Below are 8137 nucleotides of genomic sequence, written 5' to 3'. Positions count from 1 at the left end.
GTCCAAATGAAGATTGTGAGACAAATATAAGAACAGGTGAACAATTCAAGAGCTGTTGAAGGAATAAATAAATCAAAATTGAAATAGATAAAATCAAAAGGGTTTGTGCTGTTGTGCTTGTTTTTTTTTTCTAAAATTAGACATTAAAAACATATGAAAAATATATTTTTTTATTCCTGATTTGTAATTCCTAATTTTAGTTTTAATTCCTGACATTGAAAAAATTAAAACACTGCCAAAATTGAAGTGAATTGAAGTGAAACAATAAATAAAAGTATTGAAACTTTGAGGAGAGAACCAGCATTACAGCTGCAGGCAACAGAGGCAGCTGCTGAGAGGCGATACTAAATCTGCCTCTGCTGACGGCTCCCTGCCTCCATGTGACCCTCCGACATCACTGTGACAAAACAACACCAAATATCCTGAACTTGAGCACACAGTTAACGTCTTCGGCACCTGAGGTAGAGACAGCAAGATGAGCAATTTCTCATCCCTTTCCTCCATCGTACTGTCAACCTTTTAGCAAAGTGTTGTGAAGTGGGAGCAGGAGGAGGATGACAGCACAGTAAAGACCCAACTAATATGAGTCTATTGTGCCGATATAATTTAATGTTGCGGGGTGCTTTCAACACTTAAAAAAGAAATGACATGGACCCAAAGCAGCTACAAGTTGAAATGCTGAACTGTAATTGAGCTTTCAGGAAGTACTGCAACATGTAGCAGCTTTATTCCTATAAAGATGTTACTGGAGGAAATAAAATAATGCACAGAAGAAGATTACTGAAAAATGTAAATCCTGGGATTAATCTCATGAGTCTGAGAATTTCATCAAATCTGAAAATCAATCTTAATGTGTCAGGAATTCCTGATATATTTTTTTCCACCCTCAGAATTCATACTCTCAATATATGGATTAATATATATTTTATTGTGGCCACAGTTCTCTCAAAAAAAGTGCTTAGCTGGATTGACATATTAACTCTCCCTCCCTCCACTGCTCTTACTTTTACATTTATGGAAAGTATTAACGTCTTAATGCTGTTTCTAAGAAATCCTTTAATAAATGGACAATAAATAGTAAGAAACTTACATGTAATAGTTCTTAAATTTATAGGTGACACTGCTCAGTGTGGAGTGTTTGTGGCTGGGAGGTCTCCCTCTGTGATTGTAACAGCCTGCAGAGGGCGCTGGTAAAAATACAATGAGACACTAATGAAAGTTAGATATTTGAAGTATTGGTCTACAGTGTGCTCAGTGTACAGTGTGTTATGCTGTCATGTCAGAGAATGGGACAAGAAATATAGGTGTTTGATTTGTTTGGTATTTAAAATTGACCAGCTCATCTTAGAAGCCAAATAAATTTAATGGTAAAATGTTGAAATACTACAAAGTTTAACAGTTACAGTCCTCCAGTGAAAATATCATATGATATCGTAAGGTCTTTTTGATGTTGTAGTTCCTCCATTCAAAACATTTCAAGTGCAAAATAAGAGTAATCTGAAACTAGATTCCACTATTGTTCAAATTAAAATAAAGTTAATGCTTCAAATGGAATTCTTCCACTTTCTCATAACCACTCATAAATATAGTATGTATAATTAAGCCCTTAGCACAAAACTCAGATAATACTAAATATTCCAATAAGGTTTCAGCCTGCAGTATAATTATGATCAGGTGAGAAACAAAACTAAAAATTTGCCACATCATCTCTTATGACATCAGCTTATGCATTCACTTGCTGCACAACAATGTCAAACTCCACTCACCTCATAATGTTACAGAGAAGAGAAGCTTTAAGGTGACATCTCTGCTATGTTTGACCTGCAGCGTGGCCACACTGGAGCACATGTGTGTGTGGTTTATGGGTATCTAAGGTGATGTGAGGCTGGCTTCTCCTATCCTATCGTATCCGATCCTATCCTGCTGTTTTATACCTGCAGTGACTTTTGTTTCAAAGGGCTGAAATAATGGCCCACTGCACATGTGGATGTGTGGCTGCTGTGTTTCATCCCAACATCCCAACAGATTGTTTTCAAACTTGTCACAGAAGCAAGGAGACACATTATTGATCTGTAATGCTGCATATTTATCAATAATGGCTGCATGACTGGAGCATCTATAAACATTTTTTTATACCAATTTGATACTAAAATGATGTTCTTATTCTCATCAGACTTTAAGACTTCCAAATTCATCCTTTATATTATTATCTTGCAGAGCTAGACAGACCTTGATTTCTACGCTAATCATCATTAGAATCCAGTCATATCCACTTCAGTTTGAAATGACAGATTAAGATGGGTCCTTTGCTTTGCAGGGCTTTTTTCTCTTTCACCTCAGCTGGACTCCACTTGATGTTTTCTTTGTATCGTATCAAAATACATGAGATGTGTCTGTGATATTTTGCCCCTTGGTGTAAATGATCGCGGACAGACCATTGGATATCTTTCAGTACCAGTGACTTCACAAAGTTGATTCAGGTGTGCCTAATAAACTGGTTAGTGCAGTGATACTTTTCATTACATCTGCTGGAGTGGGGCTGGCTGATCTCACCGACATGTTTAGATGATAGCAGATGGCAGCATTTTATGGAGTGACTTACATCTCAAAGCCAATCAGCTGGCTGGATTCATCTGTTCAGAGTCCAAAACATTTAGAGAAATCGGAGCAGTCAAACTCTGTCTTCCGAGGCACATTATAATTTAATTCTGAGCAGCTGTGTCTGCACATCTGCCTATAATCTTTAATGTTAGTTTTTCTCAAATTAAAAAACATAAATTATTAGATAAATTCTGAATACAATAATGACGATGTTATTTCAACTAACGCTAAGTGATTCAAAAATCATCATATTATCTATGAGACATCATTTTAAGGTCAGTAACAGGATTTATGTAACCATAAGTGCGCACCACAACTGAATCTAAAACTGATCAATTTTCTTTTACAATAACCACAATGGGTTGCTTACAATTACCGCTATCGGTATTGACATTTCTGTGTCCACACATGAAGCCGAGAGTAAAATGTGTTAATATTCGTCTAAGTGATACTTCTGCCTGTATTTAGGTGTGTATGAGTCTTTTTAGATTGTGTAAAATGTCATAAAGTGCTGTAAGTGCCAGAGGATCGTTGTTTGACATGATGACTGAGCTGATGATTCATTTGCGAGGCCTGACTCCTGTTTGGAGCTTCTTATGTAACACTCTGTTGAATAATACTTTTTAAATAGAGACACTCTCGCCTAGCACAAGGCCACTGATGGGAAATGATGTCTGAGTGCGCGGTATCTTGGGAAGTTACGCCGCAAATGGGAAAAAAGCGGAAAGTAATGGGAACGAGAGAAACAAAATAAATAGTACACAAAATTCACTATGACTTATAAATATATTGGATACATCCTGTTTAACTTTTAAGGTGTGTGACAGTAAATAAATATGCCATGATAAAACAGGAAATACCATGAATAATGATCAATAATAAACACTGTAGGCTAATACTTTTGCAGGATGTGCTTTGTGTCGTGGTACGCAGGTTAAAAATCCTTTGGGATCTGTTTGCAGTCTGGTTCATGTGATCCATCAAAACTTAGAAGAAAAAAAAAAAAGCTGCACACTGAAAATATGGCCCAAAAAGGCTCTGTCATGAGATGCAAAGTGGTGGCTTGATATGAGCAAGCTGTAATAGGATATTTAATGTAATGACACTCTGAACTTTACTGCTGGAGCTGGACAAAAAAAAAACTTGTTGGACAGTCCTTGAACAGTTTACCCTCTGCTTACAGAGAAGCATACAGTAGAAACAAAGTACATCCTCAGTCACCAGGGTATCAAACCAGCGCGTTCAGACCTGTAGGAAGTACAGGAGCAGCATGAGAGAAGGGCTGGATATAAATCAGTGTTACCACTGACTGATTCTCAGCAGAATAATTATATATCTTTGTCAAACTGTTATGTTTAGAGTATTTTTTTATCTTTATTTGAGAGAACAGACTGATAAGGTTATGATTCATGGTTGGCGTATAAACCCCCCAAGCCACCTTGGTGCCCCTATTATTTTTAGTTACACATATGGAGAGTGTGGTGTCTTGTAATTTATATCAGTGGAATACAATTCAATGCCTTACAGTTTGATTACCTTATGTGTGATTTTAGAGACGTTTGCCATTATGTGACACATACCAACATCACAAAATTGCGAATTAGCTTCAGCTAGAAACTTGTATGCATGACATCTGTTTTGTATTTTATATGAAATAATGTTTAATGCATTTGTCCCTGATCAATAAAAGTCTAAATAAATAAAACACCAAATGATAGAATCAATTGAGTACACAGGTCTGGTGGCTCATGTTGCTTTATGTTGGTCTGTTTGCACAAACAAGCGTAGAATGCATAGAATTAAGTGTTTGATGCTTGCAGAGGATCCCAACCAACTATTCTGATAATTACAAAGCATTTGGAGAGATTTTTAATTTGGTTAAAAATGAATGATAGAACAAAGGACATATATGATCAGTTTTTTTTTCTTACCATATTTTCAGTTCTTTCTCTTATTTATTTTTTGTTCTTTGAATTATTATTGTTACTATCATTATCATTATTAATAGTACTTGTTGTAGTAGAAGTATTAGTATTTTTTGTTTGTTTTACTACTACTACTCCTACTATTATAACACGCTCTGGCTAAAACAGTATATCACCCTTGTGCATAAATGGCAATAGAGACCCACTAAACAACATTAACCAAGTATTTAAATTGAATTTAAAGGATATGCCCAGTGTCTCATTTGAATAATTCATTGATGGTGTATCTCCACCTGCTTCTGCCTCTGTGCCAGTGTCTGAATTTGTGTGACGGAGGGGCTGAATGGTGATGTGTGACACACTCCTGATGAAAAATAACAGCGGCCCTCAGATCTGCACAACGGCTGATGAAGAATCACTGACTTTTATTGGTGCCGAATAAAAGGATGTGATGAAAGAGTCAAAGGCTGAGGGAGAGAAAGAGGGATTCAGAGGGAGGGGCGGAGGAGTGCAAAACAAGGCCCCATCCATCACACGAGTTGAGAAGACACATTCCAGTGCCCTTAGCAAGAGGATACATTCACTCAAAGTCACAATAGAGGGGGAATCTGGGAGAAGCTGGGAGGGGCACCCATCAATACACAACCTCACCCTTGGGCTCTCTGTGCGCACAAACTCAATGCCCCTTCCAGTCCAATTCAATTCTCTCTATAGGCATGACAAATGTACATTTTGCTGCCGATGAATGCGTTCATACTCAAAACAAAAAAACAGAAGAAAAAACAAAATCACGGCATGGATGCTAATAGTTAAAATTCTTAATTCGCCTCTCTTCCTCCCTCCTTTTCCCTCCCTTTCCCTCCCTTTCTCTGTCACTCTCTCCCTCTCCGTCTCTCTCATTAACCAGAGTTGGAGAAATCTGAGCCGGGGTTGTAGGATATCTCTGTTGGGCAGAGTTAGTGGGGATTTTAGGGTGGAGGGAGCAGGTGATGGCTTTCTGGAGTGCACTCATTTACACTCCTCCCTTTCTCTTGCTGAGCAGCGTGAAGAGGTGGGAGAGATGAGGGGCCGCCTCCTCTCACTCCTGTGAGCTGCACCTGCCAGGGGTGAGAGGATCAATTGTGAACTCTGACCTTGTACCTTCCACAATGCCCAATTATTACCCATACCATGTAATATATACATCATACGTTAAGGATGGACAGGGAAATTACGTTTCTGACATTAAAACCACGGAGCTGTGCAGCTGCAGAAACGGATTTCACAAGTAGAGAGCAGATAGGATACAAACAAGGAAAGATACTAAACTGACTGCAACCACTAGAAAAGATGAACTCAGATTTAGTTGTTGCTTACCTGTTGCTGGTGTTTCTAGTGTGAGTCTTTTTCAGCGGACTTGTACCTTCCACAATTTCTAATTGTTACCCATACATCATATACAAAATACATCAAGGATGGAAAGAACATTACATTTTATGGCATGAAACTAACAATGTTTTTGCAGCTAGACTTGTCACGATACTGACATTTGTAACTTCTATACAGTACCTTGAAATATATCTGACACCATTTTTGATACCATGGGAAACATTGCCATTGAGGGTATACAATTTAAAACTTTTTTTTTGAAAGATAAATTTAACAAGGCTGTTAACATGGCGACGATGACTTTTCTTTTCTAGGTTAGTAGCAGAGAACAGCAGGATGACTGTGCTAAACATCATAAATAAAAAAAAGAGAAAAGACGGTACCAGTGTAACAATACTGCAGAAAATGTGTATTGAAATCATTTCAAATGTTTAGAATTGATAGGCCTATGTATTGACAACACTACTTCAGAAAGACTTTGCACTAGAGAGCAAGGATCTAAACTTGGACTCAGACCAACAAAGAAACACATTTAACTGACTACAACAACACTTTTTTTTCCACCACTGACAAAATAAACATTAATCTAGATGTTGTCTGTAGGGTAATTAAGAAGCTATTGCCAGCAACTGCTTAGCTTAGCTTAGCACAGAGAATGGAAACAGCTAGTGCGGCTCTGCCATTTAAGTAGTAGCCTATGTGGTAGTGTGGTATGACCCCCATAAAATCACAAAAAGTTTTTCTAAAATTTAAACAAGCAAGATATAATCTGTTAAGCATCAGGTGCTGGTAAGTAGCTAGCTGTTTCCCCCTGGTTCCAGTCTTTATGCTAAGCTAAGCTAACCAGCTGCTGGCTGTAGCTTCATGTTTTCCGTTCACTCACGAGAGTGGTATCAAACTCCTCATGTAACCCTCTGCAAGGAAGCAAATAAGCATATTTCTGAAAATATCAAACTGTTCCTTTAAAGGAGCTTTATAGGCTGTTTCACTGGAATTGCATTGCTAGGCAACAGTTTGTGTCCATGTTTACTTCCTGTCAGCTGTAAAAGGGAACTATACAAGAAGGAAAGGACATGACTAAGTGAGAGTATTCAAATTTCTCATTGGAGCCTCTTGAAGTCAGTGGGGTGGACATGGCAAATACACTATGAGCCATCATATCTTTGCTGTTTTAAACTTTGACTAAAAAATCCTGACTAACCTTTTTTATTTAATGTGCATGTTTGTTTTCCTTGTTGTTGGTCTACAAACAAATCACAAATCACAAATCACAAGCCCCTGTTTGGTTCAAGATAGCTAACGTTATATCATGATACATAAACAAACAGGACAGGTTTGACCTGTTATCACTGACCCGACATTAGTTATAACTAGATCAGTTCTTAATGGCTCTTATTATTATCCTGGCTAGGCTCAATGATATGGCCTGTCATTCTGATAAATATCTACCAAACTAGGATGTTACCATTATGCCTTGCAGTTTGCCTCAGTGATGTACATTTTACCAACAGTCTTTTAACGTTAATTAGCTGGCACACATATATGTCATGACAATGATTTAGCTTGAGAGGCTGTAACATTTGCTATCACTCACCAACTTGCAGCTCTCTGGCTGTTTCATTTACACCTTCACAAGGGTTATTGTTTACTAATGTTTATGGTCCAAAACAATGTAGGCTGAATCAATAGAGATTTAGCTGGTTAATATTAGCTCTAAAAAGTGCAAATGCTAACTTAATTAATTGATACACATAGTAACAAGTAAGTGTTAAAATCCAGACTTGTAACATTTGGAGGTAGCACTACCTGCTGTCAATAATAAGAAACATTGTTCAACGTTAGCCCTATTGAATATTATTAAATTTTATTAACAGTTTGGTAAGTTATTAATACCAAATTCATGTACCCACAAAAAGCAGGTAGGTTAGTTATCTTGGATCCAACCAGGGCTTGAGATGCAGTAGCTAGACAGAGCCATGATCTGTTTGGAGACCAATAACAAGGAAAACAAATGTGCACATTTAGATTAAAATAAAACATCAGTCAACATAACATAATGTGCATTTTTTAATCTGGTGCAAGGATTTTTCAGTCAAAGTTGAAACAACAAAGATATGATGGGTTACAGTGTGAGTTGCCGTGTCCACCCCATTGACTCTTACAGACATGACACCAAACTCTGGCTTCACTGAAAAATTCAAACACTGTCGCTGACATTATGTCCTTTCCTCCTTTTGTTTTTT

This window comes from Epinephelus lanceolatus, chromosome 11 (genome assembly GCF_041903045.1).
Source record: "Epinephelus lanceolatus isolate andai-2023 chromosome 11, ASM4190304v1, whole genome shotgun sequence".
Classification (NCBI taxonomy): Eukaryota; Metazoa; Chordata; class Actinopteri; order Perciformes; family Serranidae; genus Epinephelus; species Epinephelus lanceolatus.
Note: the sequence above shows the minus strand (reverse complement) of the source record.